Source organism: Cygnus olor, chromosome 6 (assembly GCF_009769625.2).
Source record: "Cygnus olor isolate bCygOlo1 chromosome 6, bCygOlo1.pri.v2, whole genome shotgun sequence".
NCBI lineage: Eukaryota > Metazoa > Chordata > Aves > Anseriformes > Anatidae > Cygnus > Cygnus olor.
This window is the reverse complement of record NC_049174.1, coordinates 17,637,904-17,660,547: the sequence shown is the minus strand read 5'-3', so window position 1 is coordinate 17,660,547 and position 22,644 is coordinate 17,637,904. Positions and strand designations below refer to the sequence as shown.

Genomic DNA, 22,644 nt, shown 5'->3' with positions numbered 1-22,644 from the left:
TTTAGAAAAAAAAATGCAACTCTTCAACAATATTTTAAAGATACAGTTATTTGCTTCAAGATAATTGAAACCCGTAATGTAACCCTGGCCATTTCAATTATGAGAAATTCATGTGGAAAAACACTGCCATGCAGGGGAAGTGGTGATCCCTCATTTGCACTAAATATCGCAAGTAACCTACAACTCAGAAGAGAAGAGACAGGTTCTGGACTATCACAAACACTGTTCTTCCCATTTAGTAGTAAGTGGGGATGTTGTGTTAAAATCCAGCATAAGGCAGGTAATATGGAATACGGTGGGTATTCAATGCAATTTGTAAGGGTGTAGCATACCCCCTACTTACTGAAACCTGGGGGACTGGCTTGTGAGGTTGGAGAGAAGGATTTCATTCCCCCCTGCCCCACCACCAGCTCTACATCCCTCCGTTCAGTGCCATAGGAACAGCAGTCATGCTCTTGCCAGCTAGCTCTCCCTATCTGCATTTCTATCTACATGTTCAGATGTATGGCTTCTCTGCTCCTTACTGCTGGCAGACCCACTCTTTGGGTTTTCAAATTTTCGGTGCACTTTGGTGCATTGTCCAACAAAATTTGTAAGCTATATCATAGTTTCATTAGATGCTGAATAAGTGTGTACCAAACAGCTTTTTCAAGAAAGATCAAAGCACTGAAGCAAGGCAAGAATTCTTTGGTTCAGATGAAACCTGCCCAAGACTTCGCCTCAATTTTTAATTTGAAATTCTTTTATAAGGTTGCAAACACAAACAGCTTTTTTTTTTTTAATGCAAATTTAAATAAGATTGCTTATACCTAATGAGCTTTAGAGATATCATCAGCTTTTCCATAAATAAGACTGACTCAAATTTAGAACAAAATTTGACTTTTTTTCTTTAGATAGAAACCACATTATGATGCATGAACTTTGCTACCTTTTCACATTTCTTTTCAGTGTTTTCCTTATTACGTTTCATGCTTGTGTAGCTATTGCCTTGCCAGGCAGACAGATGTGATTATGGATACTCCACACCTCATCTAACCTTGCTATTCAGAAAGGCAGGCAGAAATGGTTCCCTGCCTGAAACCAGAAGCTGAGTCTCTGCCTTCAGACCAGAAGAGGAACTAACAGAAGGTGACGTGTCAGAAGTTCAGTATCTTACTAAGGTATTTTCATTGAGCAGCAGATTGGTTCCTGGGCTGTTATCACTATGTTATACCAAAAAGAGCTAAGCAAGTAAACATTCGGTTTACCATGCATGTTCTTCTGACTTGTATGAACTGTCACCTCAAACCATGTCATATAAAAACTTTAATTACCAAAGCTTGACTTTGTTTCAAGTGCCTTTATGCTTCTTTCCAAGTTCCAGATACTTTCCTTGGTTCTCCAATAGGGAGTTTACCATATCAGAAACTGAACCAATACTTAGAGAGAACTTCAGAATTTGGCCTCTTGATCTTATGATAAAAGATACAGCGATGACATTTCCCAGCCACATTTCTGGAACAGAGCACTCCCTCATTAAATCAGTTAGGGGAAAAGATAACAAGCACCTCCAAATTTGCAACAAGGTTTCAAGAACATGCATGGGGATTGTTTTCTTTTGATGATGTCTACCACGATGAGCCAACTTTATTTAAATATATTTTAAATATTTATTTCAATTCTAGAGGTTCTCAAAACATTGCACTGTAATATATTTTTAAGTGAGATGAGGGTTATAAAAATGCATTATTAATCCAACTCAGCTGAACAACTGTCAGAAATGTCATACCTAAAACCATTTGCAAAAATTAATGCATAATATTACCCAGTAGATAGTAAGGCACAATTCACAGTAGTGGGTAAATCCCTGTTTGAACAGATGGGCTGAAATGTTGGGATATCAAACTGACTAATTTGGGTACCTCCCAAGTAACCTCCATAACCATGGGTGTGCTGTTATTTTTCCCTCTCACTGCCAGGTACAGTTACAGAGCAAAATCCAGCAGTGCTCCTCCATCCGCCATGCACGGCACCTGGGCATCATTCACAGAATTCAACAGCCCAAGGGAAGAGCTCTGCAAATGACAGCCACACCTTCCCATTCAAGATGCAAGGAGGAAGCATCATGTATCTAACATGTCACAAAGTCATCTTCAAACCCAGCTGGGGACACTTCAGTCCTCTGCTCAGGAACTTTCAGGGAATTTTTGGCTGCTCTCCAGCTTAAGTGCTTGCATGTACTCACACCACTGTTGGTGAGAAATACCACATACTGGCAAAATGAAGCCAGAATTCACCTGGAGACTGACTGTATAAGCTTCTTCCCAGTGAGCCCTTTGTCAGCAAGGCTGCCTCCAGAGATAACCACCTAATGCAAATCAGGGAACAGAGTTAACCTCCATCGTCTCTGCAAAGGTGGCAGTGCCAGGCTTGGTGACGACCAGAAAGGAAAAGATTTGCGTATCATTTCCAGAAGTCCTCTTAGCCAGTACCACCTCCTGATCGGTGCTTTGCCAAAGGGGCTTGGAAAGCTTTGAGGAGCGATCCCCAACACCCCAAACCATTTGGGTCTGTTGCTGATCTATGTGAGTGTAAAATTACCCCTCTGTTTCCCAGTGAGCCCAAGGAGAAATCTAACATGAAATGACTTTCTAGCCCCTGTAGGAGTGAGGATTTCAGAAAAAGTACGTGTTTGGTGACAGCAAAGTCTGGACTTACATTCTAGAGCTAAAAAAATGTTTTTGTTAAGTAGCATCTTGCTGAACTCAGGAGTAAGTAATTTTAAGCTGTGGTATCCTGGTTTATAACTCTTTGTTGCAATAGCCAGTATATATTTCTTTTACAGAAAACTACTGGCAATATAACATATTAACAGACTGCTTTCTATATTTTTTTTTAATAAAGGTTTGTGAGTTACAGAAGTGCAAAACGTGCTTTAAACCTCTTAATTTGTTTTGTTTACTTCTATAGCTTAAAAAACAGCCAATTGTTTTTAATTGGTTTAAAAAAAAATTGCTCGAGGCAGAAACCTAGAAAACCAATCTTCTGTCTGGAGTAAATTTTTACAGCTGCCTTTTAAACCTCTGAAAATAGGGTTTATAATGGAAGTGCTGACACAACCTTATCTACAATATATCAGTGTGAACTGTACTGCTATAATAAGCAGTTATTATGTATGTGTAAAAATAATGAGAGCCAGTGTCTGAGGAGAGTTAATGTAAAATGCTAAGCAATTGTGGTTGGTTACACAGTATAGGTTAATATTCTTTCATATAGCTACACTTTTTCCCCTTTTGTCCTCCAGAACTCCTAATGAAAATTTTGATACCTGACGGTAATGATAAGCAGCCATTCACACGTCCTTTGTGTCAAGGCTAGAGCATTAATGCTTTCCTTCATATAACATTTTGCATAGCCTAAAGCATCTATTAAAATCCTTTGTAAAATTCATGAAACAAAAGTGGTGGGTTGAGTCTAGTGGGAGAGCAAGTAAGCTGCTTATTAGCAAAAAGTCAAAAACACAGGGCCAATTACAGATCTGAACAAGAAGGGCTACAGAACAGCACGGGGAGTAATTCTTTCTTCAGCCCAATGGGCTCAAGTGAGAGGCAACCTAGATAAAAATATAGCAAATATTCTAAGCAGTAATTAAACTAAAATGTTTGGAGTTAGAAACAGCTCTATAACAACTGAAGGATATGCTCAAGTAAAACAATTGTCTGGTCTCACATAGATTCTAAATTGGAAGGATTTAAGGCTGCTCCCTAAAGGAACGACTAAGGGGTAGTCAAGAGGAGCTGTGAGCTCAGGAGATATGTAAAAAATCTGTTTGGTATTTCAAATGCTATAAATTAGATAAAAAATGAGCTTTTCTACTGAACAAGCAACATAAAACTGAATAAACCACAATAAGATTGCCCTTTTTCTGTTATAAACTTGACATTAAGCCTGTCATGTTCAATGACAGCCTAACAGACCTCATTCTTTACCCTTTGGAATTTGAAAGATTGGCAGATGTCATGATTTCCTTAACATAAAAGACCTTGCAGATAATGTTCACCACACATACTTTTAGTTTCATAACTTCACTCCCCTACTTTCAGATTCATTGGGAAAAATTTCCAAATAAGACTTGAGATTTTTCTCTGGTCAATAATTGTTTCTGACCCTGAGGAAAATCTTTTATTGACAAAGGAAAAAACGTGACATGGGCAGCAATTTTTATGATTTGCTTTACTAGTCAAAACATGCCCTTACATTCATAATAATGAGCTGCTTTGCACAAAACAGCTCATTATTATGAACAGAGGGGTATAATATTGTTAAGTTCTTTGGAAAGCTGAGTCAAAGCAGAACTAGTTGAGGTTAGCTCTCAACTGGAAGCAGTTTTCCCTTTAAAACATCCCTCCTCCCCTTTAAAATCTTTTGAAAAAACACACGCTTATTTTTAAAAAATTGGAATGTGGCAAGAATCACAACTCACATTTTCTAACACTTGCTTGGTAAACTTTATGTGTTGTTATTCATTTACTTTTCAATGTAAGAATTGTTCCAAGATGTTCTATAAGTCAAGGTCGTTATGCAACTTCTTAGGGGGCCACTCTTTATTCCTGTGAATCTGAGAGAGAATTTAACACCTATTTAAACAAGGAAATCCTGCCCTGCATTTTTGCAGCCAAGCACTATCAAAATGCAATGAAGCTGCTGAGCTGTACGGTGGGAGGGAAGCAGGAAGGGTAGATGCTGTTGCAACCCATCCTGCGCAGCCAAGATCTCTGCTTGCATTCCCAGAGAAATATCTCAGGCAGACCAAGGAAAGGTCATCAGCTCACCTTCTTCTTGGTCAGAGAGTACTATCCCATGCAGAAGATTTGCCACAGAGAATCCTTTTGGAAAGCAAAGTGTTGAGTGGAGATCCAGTAAGTGCCCTTGCTCCCAGGATGTGTGAGGATTTCATCCCTCCTGCAGTCCTCCAGGCCACACCTTCATGCATGGATTTTGCCTGATTTCACTCAAAGTCAGCCTGCAATCTCACAACAGCTCTCTGAAAATCAAATGCATTTGTTAGCATTGAGGAACTTCTCCTGCCAGACTAGAGAGTGTACAAAAACCATGCCAAGCGTTTGCGATCTCTTCTCTTGTGACGGGTTTACCCCTTAGGAAGTTGTATCAGCCTCACCAGCTGCTCACATTGAAGCAGACACCTGAGCCCATGTCTGAAAACAGACACAGCCACCCAACTTACATACAAAGGTAGATAAATAAACAAACTCTATATTGTGCCTCCAGCGTACACACATCTGTCTACAAAATCAGAATCCCAGGAAGTGTGAGGTTGGCAGCAGGTCATCCAGTCCAACCCCCTGCTCAAGCAGGGAGACCCAGAGCAGGGTGCCCAGGACCATGTCCGGGTGGCTTCTGAGGATCTCCAAGGAAGGAGACTCCAGAGCCTCTCTGGGCAGCCTGTGCCAGTGCTCGATAACCCACATAGTAAACAAGTGCTTCCCAATATAATACTGTCACCTTACTAAGATCTTCTGCATTAGATAAATAAATACTTCCATTCCAGGACTGATATGTTTTAGCGAAAGCTTTTAGGAAGGCCATCCACTCCAATGCCAGCAATGGTTAGCAAATTTTTTTGAGTTTTTAAATTCAAATTTACATGAGCTTATTGGCTAAACATCCACATTCTGTTTAAATCTAGATTTATTTATTTTTAATCCTGCCATAAGAATATTTGGATCATATACTTCTCAAACAGAATGCATTAATGCAGCATAATTAAAGAAATTGTAACGTGTCTTTCCCAGTCAATAGTTATAATAATCTATTTATTGTTATTCCTAGTTCTGATACACTTCACTAAATAGATTTGATATGCTCAGATTTTCACAATATGAATTTGTTTTTTTAAAAAAAGTTTATGAATTGGTCACATTTTATTATAAATGTTTAACTACTACCTCTTCAAACACAGAACGGTCTAATTAAAAAAAAGAGGTTGTTGAAGAAGCATATAGCATGGATGACATAATTGCATTAGAATAAGGAAATCAATGGAGCCGACCAGCATTTCACTCCAGTTAGCCATTTACATACATTAAAGTCACAATGTTGATAGGAGTAGCATAAATATGACTTAAATGTACTCGACATTATATTCAAAGGAAAAAAAATCAAAACACAAAACAAAATCTCTTTGAAATTATTCCAAATATAGCATCAAGAGTGTCTTGTGGTTTGCATTTGCAGAATGAGATTTCTTAAAATGCAATTAAAAAAAAAATACGTAGCACTGAACAGATAAAAAAATCCAAGGCTGTATCTCCCTATAGTTTCACTAACATGTTAACCTACTTACAGCAATTAGTGCTTCATTAGTAAGGCTAACTAACTGTTGCTATGCCCTGTAATGATTTGCCAGGTTTTCTATATACAAGTGCATAATCAATGTTTTCCAATTACTGCTATAGTGCAACCACTATTTCAAATAAACTAGATAATAATACAAACCCATTACTGAATCTGGAGTAGCAGAGGCATTTAATTGCATGGCAGTTCTTTTCAGCTTTTAAAATTTTTCACACTAATGAAGTGTCATACAAAAAAGTTGTATTGATTTTTCCACCACATGGCTTCAACCACAAATATGTAATTATCCCTTTTATATCTAGCAAGGGGATTAAAATAATCTATAGTATATAGCCTTTACTTATCCCTGATGGGTCTAGTAGTACTTTTACCCTTTTCAAAATATGCAGCTTTTTGATGAATGAACTTTCGGTAAAATGTTGCTTTATCTGCTTCATATCTCTACTTTCTTTAAGCCAGCCAGCATGCAAGGGTGGGAATTTTAACTCCTCAATTCTGCCACTAGCAGAAGGATAAGAAGCTTGCCTCGGCATTGCTGAAACCAGAACAAGTTCCGCAGGGGATTGCAGGTCCTCTGCAAACAGAGCATCCCCTCTGTATGGAGGGCTCAGCCCCCAGGGCCTTGCTGGGAGCTTACCTTGGGAATACCTACACCTACAGCATTCGGGATTGCTCATTTTCCCAGCACTGATTGGATACTAGCATTTTAAATGTCATTTTAGGAAAAGGATGCCAGGTGCAAATATGTCAAAGAAATTACTGTTCTACCAGATGAGACTAGGACACGTGATCAAAACTGGGTTGTTTTCATGGATATTCTATACATTCTTCTTGAAATGCTTGGAGATAAATTTACTAAAAATTAAATTAAAAAAAAAAAACAAAAAACACAGAATGAAGATAAAAAAAGAAACCAAGACTGAAACACAGCTTTAACATGGAAAAGGTCATGTTCTTCACATAAGTAGGTCCAAAACTGCATCTTGTAGTAGTTCCACTAGCATGATGATCTACTTGCAGCTGTTAGTTCTTCCAGATGTTGGAGTTCACTGAAATTTGTTGGTTTTCTACATGCTGTAGAATATATATTTTACACAGAAATTTGTGCAAATTAGAAAGCATTTTGAGACCATATACAGCATAAAAGTAGGTGGATATTTAAAAAAATACAATTATATGTTAAAACTCAGAGAAAATAGAAAACTATAGTACAGCCATTGAATGACAAATGTTTCTGTAGAAGTAGGTATCATCTTTCCTAGACTTTTATTTACTTGAGGACCAAGCACCGAGTATCACCTAACTGATGTGAAGAAAAAAAAGTATTTGTAGATATAATTAAATGATATTTAATTAATGATAAATATATTTAATAGACCATTTAGAAAAAAAATAAGAACAGTTGGAATTTGGAAAAAAACAATTTAAATAATAGGAAATATTTAACGTATAATTACCAAATAGAGTAAAAAATAAAAAACAAGAACTGAAAGCCTGAAACACTGTAATGCTCATTTCTTTCCAAAATAAATGCATACTATTCCTGGCAGTATCTATATGGGTTACAAAATTTCTTTAGTAGGACAATGGACTGGAAAATCCAATGAAAAATTCAATATTTTAACCACAATAATAAAAAAATCAACTAAACTCAAAACTATGTCCCGTCCAACTAAAGCTGAATAACACTTTTTTGATTTTTAATACTGCATACCTCTCAGTATTGTGCTTTTTACTTTTTCAGATAGGTCAGTTCCATGTTTCCCTGTTATTTTTTATTTTTATAGAGTACGAGACATAATACTTCTCATCACAAAGTTTACAATAGACATTTCAGCATTATTTCTTACTCAATTTTTCATTCTTCAGCATATAGTAAAAAAAAATAGTAAAGATAATTACATCATTTCTTCTATTTAAAATACCTTATATCACTTGCACAGGATAATGACTAAAATAGTGCACATCAGTTGAAAAAAAAAAAGTTCTCAGAAGTGTTTAAGAAAAAAACATACATGCACCTTGTGGAAGTGTTTCCAGGATAATAAAGGCCATTACCTTGACCGCTGACATGAAGCCATCAGAGTCATATTTATTGATGAAACTTTCAGCTCCCAATCTGCTGCACTGAATGAGCATCATACAGCTGTCAGTAAAGGCAGAGCACAGAAACAGTGATAGTTTGTGACATTTTTCTTTCATTATTTATGACAACAAAATACCTTAGAGTTAGTAGAACACAAGAATAAAAAAATTGAAATAGTCCCCTCACACAAAAACAGTCCATAAAGTACTTATCTTAACAGTACATCTCCATTACCAGAACCATTTGCAGATAAAACTGAGGACATTCATGAAGAATTAATTGATAATCCTTAAGCAAAACACTCTATATAAAAAGAAATGCAACATACCTCTTAGGCTGCCAAGCCCCAAATAAGCCTGAAATGAGAAAGACCTAAAAATGAGTGCCTGCAAAGTAATCACACCACGAGAATGCTCTGAGCTCCTTTCCAAGACCCTTTTTAAATTAATACCATTAATAAATTACTATTATAATTTGCATAATGTTGTAGGAATTGAGACAATTACATGAGAATTTAAGTATTACAATATCTCAAAATGAGAATTTTTCAATATTTTTTTAAAAAACACCATTTTCACATTAGAAACAGGCAAATGGAGAAATGCATCATGCTACATTACACATCTTCCACCTCTCCCTTTCCTGCTGTTTGGACAAGCTACAAAACTGAATCTGTTTGGAGTTTCTCGGGTGTCAGTGCTCTTGCTCACAAACTGAGACAAAACACTGGGATACCGACCTCCACCACACAGCATTGCGTCCCCATCCAGGGGGACGCTGCCAGCACCACATAAGCTGGGAAATCATACAGCAACCCTACCTGCACCAATTTTGGGGGCCCACTCAGATTTGTCCACCAGCAGCTGACACGTTAGCATTACTGTATCCAAGAATGACCCAGCTTGAGATAGTGGATATTTTATATCTCAGAATCACAGAATTGTAGGGGTTGGAAGGGACCATGAGAGATCATCAAGTTCAACCCCCCTGCCAAAGCAGGTTCCTTAGAGCAGGCTGCCCAGGTAGGCGTCCAAACGGGCCTTGAATATCTCCAGAGAAGAAGATGCCACAACCTCCCTGGGCAGCCTGTTCCAGTGCTCCGTCACCCTCACAGTGGAGAAGTTTTTTCGCATGTTGGTGCGGAACTTCCTGTGCTTCATCTTGTGGCCATTATCCCTTGTCCTGTCCCCACAAACCACTGAAAAGAGGTTGGCCAAGTCCCTAACAGGTTGGCCAAATCCCTGACGGAAGATTGTAGTAGTGTCATGGTTCCGGGCAGCCTGCTGCAGGTGGCCCTTCTTGAGCAGAGACAGGGAGCAGGTGACCTTGAGAAGTCCCTTTCAGCCTCAACCTCTCCCCCAGATCAGCAACAGAGAACACCAAAAGTCATCCTGTGCATAGCTCTTTTCTGAGCGACAGATGTTTGGCACTAACCTGGTTAATCACATGTAAAGTTGCTTTCTGAAGTCACACTGGTCACTCGTACCAGATCAATAGCTCCAGTAAGTAGCTGCGGTGCCCATGAACAAGAGGCCCCAGAGGAAGACAGGGGCAGAGCAGGATGAGCAGCCACCTGGCCTCCTACAGCACCAGGACCTGCAGGGGCAATGCCTGGGCAAAGGCAAAGCCGCAGTGCATGAAGTAACAACAGGCAGTACGAGCAGGGTTGGCTCAGTGAAGGGTAGAACATTTTATCGCCCATGAATTTGGCCTCCAGCCTTAAGATCAGTTGTAGGTAGTTCAGCATCACACCACTGCTTGAAGGGAAGAGTACCAAAGCCATTAAGAAGATGATTACTGTTCCAGCAGATCAAAAATAATGAATCAATCCGTGTTTATAAAGCTCCGTGGCTAGAATGTAGAAAAGCTTTCTAAACCAATACACTGTGGACTCCCAAATATAAACATACTCTCTCTGTTTATAATCTTCTTTGGATTTGTTCCTTTATGCTGAATAGAGACTTAAAAACTAGACCATTTCTTCACAGTATTTTGTAACAATCTCTGAAGTGGCTAAGATTTAAGGCAAAATGCTCAAACAGGTGATCTTTTCAAGAAAGGCTGCATAGGAAGCTGAAGAAGTACTGTAAATTAAATATTTTAAAAACTACTTCTGCTATGAATGAAGCCATTTTTAAGAAAATTATATTTTTCTAAGGACTTACAAACGTCACTACTACACAGTTGTGCACTGTATACAATCCAGCCTACAAAGGAAAATTTTTTAGAAATAATTTTATAGAGAAATAATTATATATCCCAATGTTCCTTAAAAGTATCGAAAGCATGCTATCATCATTTAAGCAATTGCAAAAACTATGGCTTTTTTTTTTTTTTTTCCGAATAGTATTTAAGAGAACATTTCATCAAATGTTGTATGTATGCCTGTATAACATAGTTTAAATGTTTACCTACCTGTATAAGAGTGCAGACCAAATGATGTGGCCAGTTTGGAGACCAGCAACTAGTGACTGCAGGTGTCCTTCACTTCATAGACAGCTTAATGTGTCTTTGAGCCCAGAGTAAAAACTTCATCTACAAGTCCTGTGTTAGGTAAAAATAAATTTAAGCCTAATATAAGTATATGGTCAACTACTGAAATTCTCCTTTCCTTTAGCTTTGTTGGTAAAACCGTTGATTAAGTTGAACCCTGAGAAGCATCAAACCTCTGGTCCTCGCAGTACTTTGTCCAACACCGCTCTGGATGCAGCTCACTGGGAGATTTACCAAAACGGAGGTCAGGACGGCAGGAACACCTAGGAATACAGTGGCATTTCCAACTCACCCTGTAATCTGTACCTGTTGCGTTTGCGGGTATGCATGGCTTGGATAAATAATAATTTATGCCAGACTTTTTCCTCTTGTGACTTTAGTTTTGGTATCACATCATGATTCAAAGCCTGGTGCACCATAAATTTTCTCCAAATGTGTAGTAATTCCTTGGCGCAGTCTAAAGTTATGATTCATTTATACTGGAGTGACAGCATAATACCTAGGTGTCAAAATCCATTAAAACTGTTCAATGTCTTCTGTTTATTTTTAGAACCAATTGAGACTTAACTGATGGTGAAAAATATACAGTCAAGTGTGTTTACTTCACCTTTACAAAGAATCCGTTATAGTCCCAATTAATTTGTTATTCCTGTCACAACAGGTACTGGATACTTCAAAACTGTCATTACCTTTTCTCTCTTTCTTTAGCTCTTTTTTTCTTTTTTTTTATACATGACAGCCTCTGTTTATTTTTAACCCATTAGTAGGTAATGTTTTATTGTTTTGCAAAATAAGGTATTTCACACTATTTTCCATTTTAATTAAAATAAATGTGATGAATAAACAGATTTCCTAACCAAGTGAAATTTACTGTGCTCAGATTTCTCTCTTCCTGTCACAATCAGGTGGTTTAGTGCTGAATTTAATGACCATTCATGGGATGATACATCTTGTACACTGGTATGATTGGCCAGATGGAAATTAAAAATATAATGCATGAGACAGTTACAAGCACCAAAATAGTTCTTAAAACAAATCCAAAGCAGCTTTTTCCATGTTAATTGTTAACAGTGCATTTTTGCTTGTAGAAAATTCAGAACAGGGCTTTGTAAAAAACAAAATGGGCTCTAAATCTCAGATCCAAGTGTCAACAAAAAGCAATCAGCAAAACATAAGAGCAGCTCTCTCTACATAGCTGTAAACATAATTTTAAAGAAGAGTGTTTGTGGTTTTTGCATTTGAGAAAAGGCAAGAGAAATACTCATGTGAGTGTTTTTGCAGTCTTTACCCAAACTGAAATCAAAGCAGGAATAAAGTGTTGGGGGAGAGTAATCACAGAATAAAACTGGGGTTGAGTGAAAACCCAACTATATAAACGTGTATCTTTATAACTATACATATGTATACGGTTGTGAGGAGAGGGAGGGGAGCTGCACTAATTTATAAAACTTGGGATTAATTCTGACATCACTCATCCAGCAGCAAAGGTCAGACAGACGAGGACATCACCAGCTGCTTGGGAAGGACGGGCCCACAGCCCTTTCTACCCCGTGCTCACTTGGCAGCAAAGCATTTAGGCACATCACAGGCACTTTGCACATACCTCCCAGCCAGTCACCTAGTTACTGGGTTTATTTAGCTTCTAGACAAACAAAATACAGGAGTATAATTCCACACAGTACTTAATATTACTTAAAGGCATCATTGGTGACCCCACTACTGCCCCAGCAGCATGGATTGTCATTCATTTTTGAGGTAGGTTAGCTCATTTGAGCAAAATGAGGCATCACTTTTTTATTTTTATCTGTTATAAGGATTTTATTACAATTTGGATGATTATACTCTGTAGTCATAACTATGTAAAATTAAGCATAAATAGCTTAACTGACTCATAGGAATTAGAAATGAAATAAGCCTATTAAAGTAACTCTATCCTCCTGTCATTATATTATGCTATCTACAGTATATTTTCCAGGGTCTTGAATTGTTCAGTTTTAAAAGTCTTAAGAAATAGGCTTTCACAATTTCCTTTCTACAATTGATACCTAACCTAATAGACCTTACACTTAGGTAAATTTTTGTGATACTCAGTTTCATTCCAACTGGGTTTCCTTGATTCACCCTAAAGACCATACCAATATGCTCCCTAATTGTTGCACCTTTCCAATTTTTATGGGTTGCAGACATGCCCTCTACCCTCTGCTGCTTTTGCTCTTGGGCAGGAAGAATGTCTTCCCTTAGGGCGATGGTGGCACAGAGCTCCTGCTTCATTGCATCTTTTGTGTTGTTTTGGTGGCACAGGAGTCCTACCTCAGGGGAAGCAGCACCTCCTGCATCAGCTCAGCTTCAGAAGCAGATTTATTTTTTTTTACTTTTTTTTTTTCAAGCAAAGTTTTTTGCTTTTGCCATTTGGCTGGGGCCTGTGAATGTAATTTAGAGCTCTTTAATAACAATATCATGCCTAAAAACTGCAGCCATTACTGTTGGGCACTGCTATCACGGTATGGAAAGAAGGAATGTGTCCTGTGATTGTGCCTGCTATTTACTAAAAACAGTTGGCAGTTATCACCCAACAACTTCTCCTTAGTTAAAAATTTCTGACTGAAAAACTGTGCCTGAGCTCTTAACAATCTCTTGGAGTATTTGCAGATATGCATGTTGGCAATGTGCTCTTGCCTCCTGCCTTAGTTAAAAATCAAGAAAAACACATTTCACTATGAAAAGAAATGGTGGTTTTTCCTTTGAAAGATCATCCACACTTAGGAGGGTGTCTTTGTGATTTATTTTTTTTTGAAAATTTTTGTAAGAAATCACTTTCAAACATTTTAGAGCAACTACACCAAGTGAACGGCAGTGCTGCAGTAGGAGGAACAAGCAGTAAGAGTCTACAAGGTGCTGCAGAAGCAGCACCTTCCTCTGTGTTACTGCATGTGATTCCTTTCTTGGTCAAAACTCATTTTTTTTCCTGATTCCCATACCTGTTAAATCACATCCATTTGTCCTCCCAGTTTACAGAAGTGGACCTAATGCCTCTGACCTTGGCTCAAGTGACCAGTAGGTTACCCCTAACAGTCTGCATTGCCTTCATAGACAAAAATGGAACAGTTAAAAAATAACAATAATAAAAACCCACACACTGCATCTAAATTCTGTTAATCAAAATTCATTTATTTGGAAAAAAAAAAGTATTTTGTTGGTTGTGGGTTTTTTATTTGTTTTCAAAACCTATACACAAACCCAACGTGTCACTGTCAGTGAGCCATACTCTGGAGATGTGTGCTGGAAACTCATGAGTCTAAGCCCAGTCATGACCAGGAATGATGTGGCCTACATTCATTTAAAGCTAACTGGCCTTAATAGTCTAGTTTCAATTCTCATCAGTCAACTCTGCCTTCCAACCCTTTCCCTTTCATAAAGCTACTTTTGCGTAAATGTAGATGTTGCCATAATGAAGTGTAAAGGTCTACTGAAAATCTCATCACCATGCATTAAGAATGAGAAGAACAGAGAATTTTGACACATTTTCATGAAAAGTGTATTAAATATTACAAAGCCATCAATGTAGCGCTAGCAGAAAACTAGAAAGATCACACAAATATTATTTTAGTAATCACATAACTGAATCTATTTTTAGAAAAGAGTCATTTGGTCTTGTTTTGAATATCAAATTATTGGACTGAAATAGGAAACTTGCAGGTGTCTGCAGAAAAACTCTAGCCACCTACACACCAGTTTTCAAGCATATGAAATACCACGATCAAAAAGGTATCAAGATTCAAATGGACACTTCAGCATATAGCTGAATTTTCAGCTGTAAAACCTTAAATTGCATGATCATAAATTCTAAGATAGGTCATTAAAATTTTCTCCACAGTTTGTCTGCAAGCTAAGAGGAAAATTTAGAAACAAGGTTGGAGACAGTTCACCAGCTTTCATGTCCTCCCCACTACAGACATTAACAGCTACTCACCCACAGCTGCTTGATGCATCTTAAAATACAAGTAAATACAGAGGTGCTCCCATGCGGAAGCCCAGGAGTTGCATCTGCAAGAAGTGCTTCCATGGCTGTGAATATCCTGGTCCACAAACACCACCACTTCTCTTCCTTGAATCTGCTGAAGAACAGAGCAATAGAGCATATTACTGAAGTCTTGCTGGCCTGTGGTTTTAGCATTTAACTGGTGACAGGTTTCTTTTTCTTTTTTTTTTTTTTTTTTGGTGTGTGTGTTTTGTTTCCATTGTTGGGTGGTTTTGTTTTTTTTGGGGGGTAGCATTGATATTGCAATCCATATCTGTAGGAGACAGAGGAGGTAAGATATAGGAAACCTGTAGAATCAAAGCACTGGATAACACTTTTGGGAAAGAAAAATCATGTGTCCACCTAGATGTACCCAGAAGTGATTATTTGGTTACGTTAGCATTTTCTTTCTAAGGTACAAACCTAGTAGAAAGCTGTCTCCAGTAAGAGGTGAGCTTTTCCACAATTCATTTAATTCACAAAGAATTCTCTTTCTAAAGAGGAGAAACTTAATTTTTGCCAGACATACTGAAGTACCAGGGCTCAGCCCATCCCACTGATTTCAGGTAAAATATGGTATTTGGCAGTGAAGCATACAAGTTTGAGTAAATTCCTGTAGAGATCATTTTTTGTTAATTTTAATTCATCAGCCTTTGGGATCATTTCTTGTTTTTTTTCAATTTGCAATGTAGCTATTATTATTTAAGTGCAAGGAAAAGGTCCAACACAAGAAGAATGGCAGGGAAATACATGTGCAGCAACGTATTTGCAGAAAACATTTCAATTTTGTAATGAGTGGGAAGGTTTCTCTAACTTTTAATGAGACCTCACTTCATTACTTTTTTTTTCTTCTTTTCCCCAAAGACTTGCTCCAAACTATCACACGGCATCCTCCAGCTCTCACTGTGCAAGTCCACAAACAAGCTACATGCTTTTTTGTGCGCACAGTCATGGTCCATCATTATTAACGCCTCTCGTTGGATGGACAAGGCCCTTCATCATGAGCAGCCATCCATCAGCACTTGCCGAGCCAGCTCTCTCCTGACCTCTGCGGCAATCATGCTGCATCACGGAGGCCAACCGCCTGGGTTAGCAGCAGAGCAGGGAGCAGGAGCCAGCCTCAAGATTAAGTGCGCTGCTTCAGGTTTCCATTCCCAGGAGCTGCACAGGCTGATGTTGTATTGATTGCAAAAGTTTACCAGTAAGTATCACAAACAACAATAGCCAGGTCAACGATCGGTGATGCCTGAATATGAATCCCCGAGGGGTGTCGGGTGCCGGCTCAGGCTCTGCGCTCGCGATGGCTGAGCGTGGGTTGGATAAGGCTCACAACGAAGGGAAGAGTGAGAGCCTGTAGCTTGCAGTGACATTTAAGCAAGTTACATGTGGGAACGGAACGAGAGACAACGATGCAATTATATATTCCCTGGTTTCCCACTGCAGCAAACCCTGTCATGTCTCAGTGTTTATGTGTACAGCTGGTCTCACGTTCATTGCACTAAATAGCTTCAGGTACTAAGGAATGGAAGAAGAATACACAAATGCAGGTACTGGTAAGCATAAACCAGAGATATGACACAGCAAAAAATGTTTCCAAGCTTCTCTTTTTCTACCAACCATATGGGTTTGGCATTGGGATCCAAAGTAGAAACTATTAATAAATTTGTGGGCTTGTTCTGAAAAAAAACAAAATGACACAGACTTTCCAAATCCTGCTTAAATCTGTGGAATAAAACATTTATTTTGATGTTGTGAAATTCAGTAGTTGGGATTCAATGAAAAGCCTGTATTTAAACTATACTGTGGCTTATTTTTATCAAAATTAAAGCCCAGACTCACTGGCCATCCTCTGGTGTGAGAACATATCCCGCAGTCATACTGAAAATCTATTTTTAAAGTTTTTATGTGCATTACTTTTAATGCCTACCTAATAACTCATATTTAAATCTGGAAGTGATACTGAGGCTTTATTTGATATGATCATTGTTGTATTAATGAGACATTTTGGAATGGTTATTAGTTAGAATAATTTTTAAAAGTTCTCAAAAACTTGCAGTCAATTTGCTTTCCAGGCACTCCAATTTAACAAGAAATATCCTTTATGAAATATGAAATATAGAACATTATAATCCATTTAGAGCCTAACACTTCAACCTATCTGAACTATTTCTCACAATACCGTTCCCAAGCATTTCATAATTTAAATAGCAGCAAAACATAGCTATCTTCACTAATTATAAAATTCCAGAGAAAGACATGAAAAACATGTAAAAACTATCTTCATGACAATTTTTTTCTTAAACACTATGGCATCTGTAGACATTCTCTTCTACATTAATATTACTGTATATTACTCAGAAGCCTTCCTGCCATAAGATAAGACAATCAATAATGCCTGCCATGAAAACAAAGACTTGCAACAGTTGTAATTTGCAAATAGAAAACCTACGCATAGAGTTCTTACACCTGCTCACATTTTATTATGCTCACAAAATTCTGATGAGCAAATTGATCTAACGTGGGTTGTAAATGATTAGCAATTAGCACTACACAGATCTTACCTGCTGATCTGGTGAATGCACTCCTATTCATCTGAACACCATTACACATTTGTTCATCTCTCTTCATATGGCAGGCTCCAAGGTGAGTTCAAATGGGTAGCCAAAAAGCATTTCCCCATGCCTTCCATGAAAGGCATACATTCTCCTCTGAAATACAGATAATTATGTGACTGTTTCATCACTGCAATAACATTCCAGGAATCTACAGAAATTCCAGAATTTATCTAGAACTCTAATAGTTCTAACCCTGGGTTTTAATTGTCCTGCTTAGAGATTAATTTACTCCTAAAGTCTTTGGCCTAAATGTGTTTTAAACATTAAAAATAATTGGCAATAGGGCCTAATTGTTGCATTTAATATATTTTAACTACAGTTACCAATTAATTCATGGAAATTCTATGGCTGTGTGTTATGGAGATTAAACTATGGGATATTTTATCCTTTGCCTGAAAAAGAAGATAAAATAATTGTCCACTGTGCAACTACACAAATAAATGAATGAAACCTGAGCAAACTGACAAGCTTGTTATACAAACAGAAATAGGAACATGTTCAAAAAGATTTTAGTACCGTGGAAACCATTGACACTTACTAGATTACACCTCATATTACTGCATATTACCCTTGATGGTACTTCCACTGTTCATCAGAGAAATATTAGTGTCATTGCAAGTCTGATTATGAAAATGTATTTAATACTTTATATATATATACTTATGTAACTGTAGACCTCAAACATCACTTTTAAGGTTGTTGGTGTTTTTTGTTTGTTTGTTTGTTTTATCAGAGACTGCATATTTTCACTATACTAGTTCAATGCCGTATAAAAATAATTGAATGAGAGAAAAAAATATATGGTATAAGTTAGGTGAGTGAAATACAACAGAAAATGCATAAAGTCTTGCTGATTTTTTTTTTAATTGGTTTTAAAAGATAAAGGTATGTACTTTAATATAAGATGTAGGGTACAAACATTAATAGTACATAGTACATGAAACATTTTCTGAGATAATATAAAGATTTGGTTACAAGCTTGCTAGTTAGTTATATTATTTGACATTTGGGACTAGATCAAGTCTTACTGTTCTGATTAAATACTGTTTCTATCTGCTCTAGGGAAGCACTTGTACTGAAGTATTTGCAGTGCTTTCAGATGAAAAGTGGTTGTTGCGTAAATACGGTAACAAGAGAGCAAAGCAAAACGTGAAAATAACTGTTAGGCTTTAGACAACAAAAACGCAGATGCCACAACATGTAGTCCATCTCATCTATACCCTTTCAATTAACATGAAACAGTTATAAGTATTACTTCATAATTAGCAGAGCACTTTTTCAAGTCTGTTGGTAAAAGCGTTTAATAAGCACATTATACCCCATGGGTTTCCATTAAGATAGTACACAGCACTTGTAGTTATTCATAATGCAAATCTGCAGCTATGGGGGTTAACAGCCTGGGAAAATCTCACAGAAAAGTTTTTTATTTTATTTAAGTTCCACTGTCTGTGGATTTTTCTTCACAAATAACTCAGTCAAACCTGTGCTGCTGCAGCAGCAGTGAAGGACTGTACCTATAAAACTCTGTTGTTAGGCCGCCTTTCCTCATACCTAAGACAGTGGAAGTTTTAGGAAGCGCTTGCTTGGCTTTTGCTAGCCAGTACTGTGCAACCACATCTCCACTGCTGACTGAGGGCAGGAGGATGCTGAATGTGGAAATGTTATTTTCTCATCATTCTTTCTATTCTTAGGTAACAACAGCAAAACTCATTCCTCTAAGCTGAGTGTTTACTATTACCTGACAAAAGTAATTAGAACAAATGAAAGGGAAGAAAGGATTTGTGTCTGGTTGCAGCAACTAACTAGCTTTGGCCTGGGTTGCATGTGACAGTACCAAGGCAGTGCTTGGTGCCACTGGACCAAGCAGCGTGTAAAAGCCTTTTGAGGGGGAAAAAAATAATAATAATGACTAAAAAAAATTCATTTTAACCACTCACAAATAACACAAAGTTTCTTTGTCATAGTTTATCACAGTAAACCTGCATTAATACTTTCTAATCGTAGTGACCTCATCTTGCCAGAATGCACTGGCCCCTAAATCCTTGCTGTAATGTTTTCTCATTAGTTGTTCAGCCTTGGCCACACTGGTTGTAGCAACCAAGCACTGCCTCAGGCACCACTGGAATTAATTACTGGGAGAAACACCGCTGTTTTGAATTGTCATCTTGAATTTATCACTTGCCACTTAATGTAACTCATGTGACCTAATGCCTCCTCCATGTCACCGGGGCTTTGACACCAGCTCCAGCGGGTGATGGCGGGGCATTGAGCATCCCTCCCCAACCCACCTGGCACACAGCTGCTCCAGGCCTGCTTCAAATCCTACCCCGGAGGCAGAGCCAGCTAACGATGCCCCAGCAAATTGCAGATTACCCGCACGTCACCCTGCATCTGAACCCAAGGAGGACGCAGAGCTGGACCTGGTCCACCTGACAGCCACTGCTTGAGATGATAATCTTTCATTTTGCTGGACAGAGCAACACTAACCATTTGTTTCATTCATGTTCTGTTTTTAAAAATAATGAAACTGGCTGTTCACATACGGATGAATAAATGGTTCCAAGGGACCTTGCAGAGTTAGGCCTGTGGCATCTTCTTATAAATCGTGAAGAAATTGCTCATTAAATTATTCTCAAAACAGAATATACATCAGTAATATAATACACATATAAACTTCCTCTGCTTCCTTCCACCTAAATATATTTTCCATTTATCTTAGGACGAAGGATGTTTCCATTGTTTTTTTCTTTAAATTACATAATAAATGCATTCTTTTTCTTAAGAAAAAAAAAGTTTATACAGTGTAAAATACAAGTTTTACTGTGCACATGCTCTCAGTCCCAAGTCCAAGGCTTATCTGTAAAGAGCTTATAATTGACTCGTTTGACATTTTTCCAACACAAAAGGAATAGCCAGGATGCCCACACTTCTGCTGGAAGTTTAACATTTATAAGTTCTATTGAAGAGCTTAACTCCTTAAGAGATGTAATTTTACTATTGTTGAAAACAGGAATGACTCAGTGTAATAAGCCAAAAACACCCTACAGATAAAAAGATAAATATAACAAACTTGCCTTTTAGTAGCCTTTTAACAATGACAATTCTGAACATGTTTCTTAGACGAAAAGATTTCCTCTTGCTACCACACTGTATACTCAGCACAGTAAACTTAGAGAGATGTATAATGCGATATAAACATTAATAGTTTCACAATTGTGTTTTAGAAAGACTATTTATAGAGAAAATACAAAATGCCTCCCAAAAGTACACTTAGACGTAAGCCACCATAATCTTCTTGCTCATGCAGCAGGAAATCTAATACACCAGCTCAATAAACCTGTAGGAAACAAAGGTTTTATGTAGCATTAAGAGTCACAATATTAAAATACCACATATTACATTCAACTACTCTTACAACACTCATTTTAAGAGCCAAGAAAATTAAGTGCCAGATTGAGAGTAATAATATCATAACATGCAGAAAGAGACTGGAGAAGTACAAAAATATGCGAAGCCCTCACAGTATCTTTGTTGCTTGGGTCAGTTCCAGACACTGGATGGTATTGATGTTTTGGGTCATCAACAGAAAATACTGCCCCAACACAGCAGTATTCTCCAAAATGTACTGCAAATGCAAATTCTCATCAGCTGGCTCAATGAGATTATTGCAAAATGTATACTTCATTGTTCTTAATAAAAAAGGTGAAGTAATCATCATCATTGATATGCCAGTCAAAATCCAGGTTTGAGCACAGGTGCATAAGTGAGAAAATATACATACATGCTTGTGAGAATACATTAAAATGAGGTAAAGATCTGACTTTGGTGCAGAATGACCTAGGCAACTGATAAAAACATTCATGACATTCGCTACATCTTTTTCTATTTTTTTTTTAATATTATTGCCCATGTTATTTATATTATCTTACCTGGGAACTACTCCCCAAATCATTACCAGAGGTCCAGCTTTATAGGCTCCACTCCCAGAATCAACGCTGTAGGACTGAAGATAAGAACAGAAACTGGGAATCCCAAAGTATCCCATTCCCCAAATCCAAAGCCCTTGCTCCCCTTCTAGCTAGCAGTGAAAGATGTAATTCATTTTTAGTTTTTGATACCTCAAAAATTGGTATGGCTTTTGAATTTGTTTTCAGGTTCATGACTTGATATTTAGGAGGGGTAGGACTGCAAAAAAAATGTTGGGTGGAGAAGGAAGGAAGGAATATTTTCCAGTCAGAGACATTTTGCAGATGTTTTCTTTGAACAGAGCTTTTGAATGTTTTGGTGAAATGGATTAATAAATGAAGCACAAGTGCAGTGATCAAGATGCATAGCAAATAGCAAACATTTTTATTGTATAATTCATACTTGTGTATGTTGCCTATATAGTTATCTAATCATAACAACTTCATCCATGCAACTACATGAAAAACAACATTATTTTTAACTGCTCATAGGAAGGCTACAAACCCCCTTAGAGAATGAAATAAACTTTTTTTTTTAAACATAGCACATCCAATTGTAACTATAAATAAAATTTAAATAAACACAGTGCAAATGTGCTGATCCAACCAGAATTCTTGAGTTAGCATTAAGCTTTGAATAATACAGACTGAAAAAAACAAACAAACAACAAAAAAAAACCCTAAGGTGTAAGTATTTTGTGCTTCTATCACACATCTGAAAAGAAAAAAAAAAAGATCTTAACCATGAATTTGTAGAACCTAAGTGTTCATTTCATGCTATTATTTCATTTTCAAAAATCCGTATATTAAACTGGAGGAAAAACCAGCTGGCATATAAAAAAAATCCTTGCAAGAGAAAAACATATCTAAAAGCAAATTGTGTGTATTTGTTATTGCGAGACTGAGTTTATGCAAGCAATTGTCATGCAAGCAGAGTTGTAAGTAATAATGTGGCCTTTAATGACGGAATGATGGACCTGCCAAACACTAGCTCCTGCCATACACCGTTTGTATTTCCCTGCACAAAGATGCCCATCTGGGAGTTATTAACATATCCTCGTCAATTCAGAACCTACTTTAACATAATCCATATTTGTTGGAGGAAGTCCAACA

The 22,644-nt window shown here is 37.5% G+C and overlaps 3 long non-coding RNA genes across 4 annotated transcripts in view; all 3 read right to left on the bottom strand.

Moving 5' to 3' along the window:
- Positions 1 to 4,390: 4,390 nt before the first annotated feature.
- LOC121072425 lies at positions 4,391 to 10,187 on the bottom strand. The gene is made up of 4 exons (XR_005821205.1): positions 9,875 to 10,187; positions 8,413 to 8,500; positions 4,812 to 5,023; positions 4,391 to 4,597 (listed from the first exon to the last, which is right to left on the bottom strand). It is a non-coding gene; the product is annotated as an uncharacterized LOC121072425 (long non-coding RNA).
- Positions 10,188 to 10,861: 674 nt separating this feature from the next.
- LOC121072424 lies at positions 10,862 to 17,650 on the bottom strand. Its single transcript, XR_005821204.1, has 3 exons — positions 17,513 to 17,650; positions 14,904 to 15,048; positions 10,862 to 10,984 (listed from the first exon to the last, which is right to left on the bottom strand). It is a non-coding gene; the product is annotated as an uncharacterized LOC121072424 (long non-coding RNA).
- A 770-nt stretch (positions 17,651 to 18,420) lies between these two features.
- LOC121072423 overlaps positions 18,421 to 22,644 on the bottom strand; it is a 60,182-nt gene continuing 55,958 nt past the window's right edge. For both annotated transcript variants that reach the window (XR_005821202.1, XR_005821203.1), the window contains 2 exons: positions 21,496 to 21,569; positions 18,421 to 20,903 (listed from right to left, as the gene is read on the bottom strand). This is a non-coding gene — a long non-coding RNA (uncharacterized LOC121072423). The remainder of the gene's footprint in view (positions 20,904 to 21,495; positions 21,570 to 22,644) is intronic.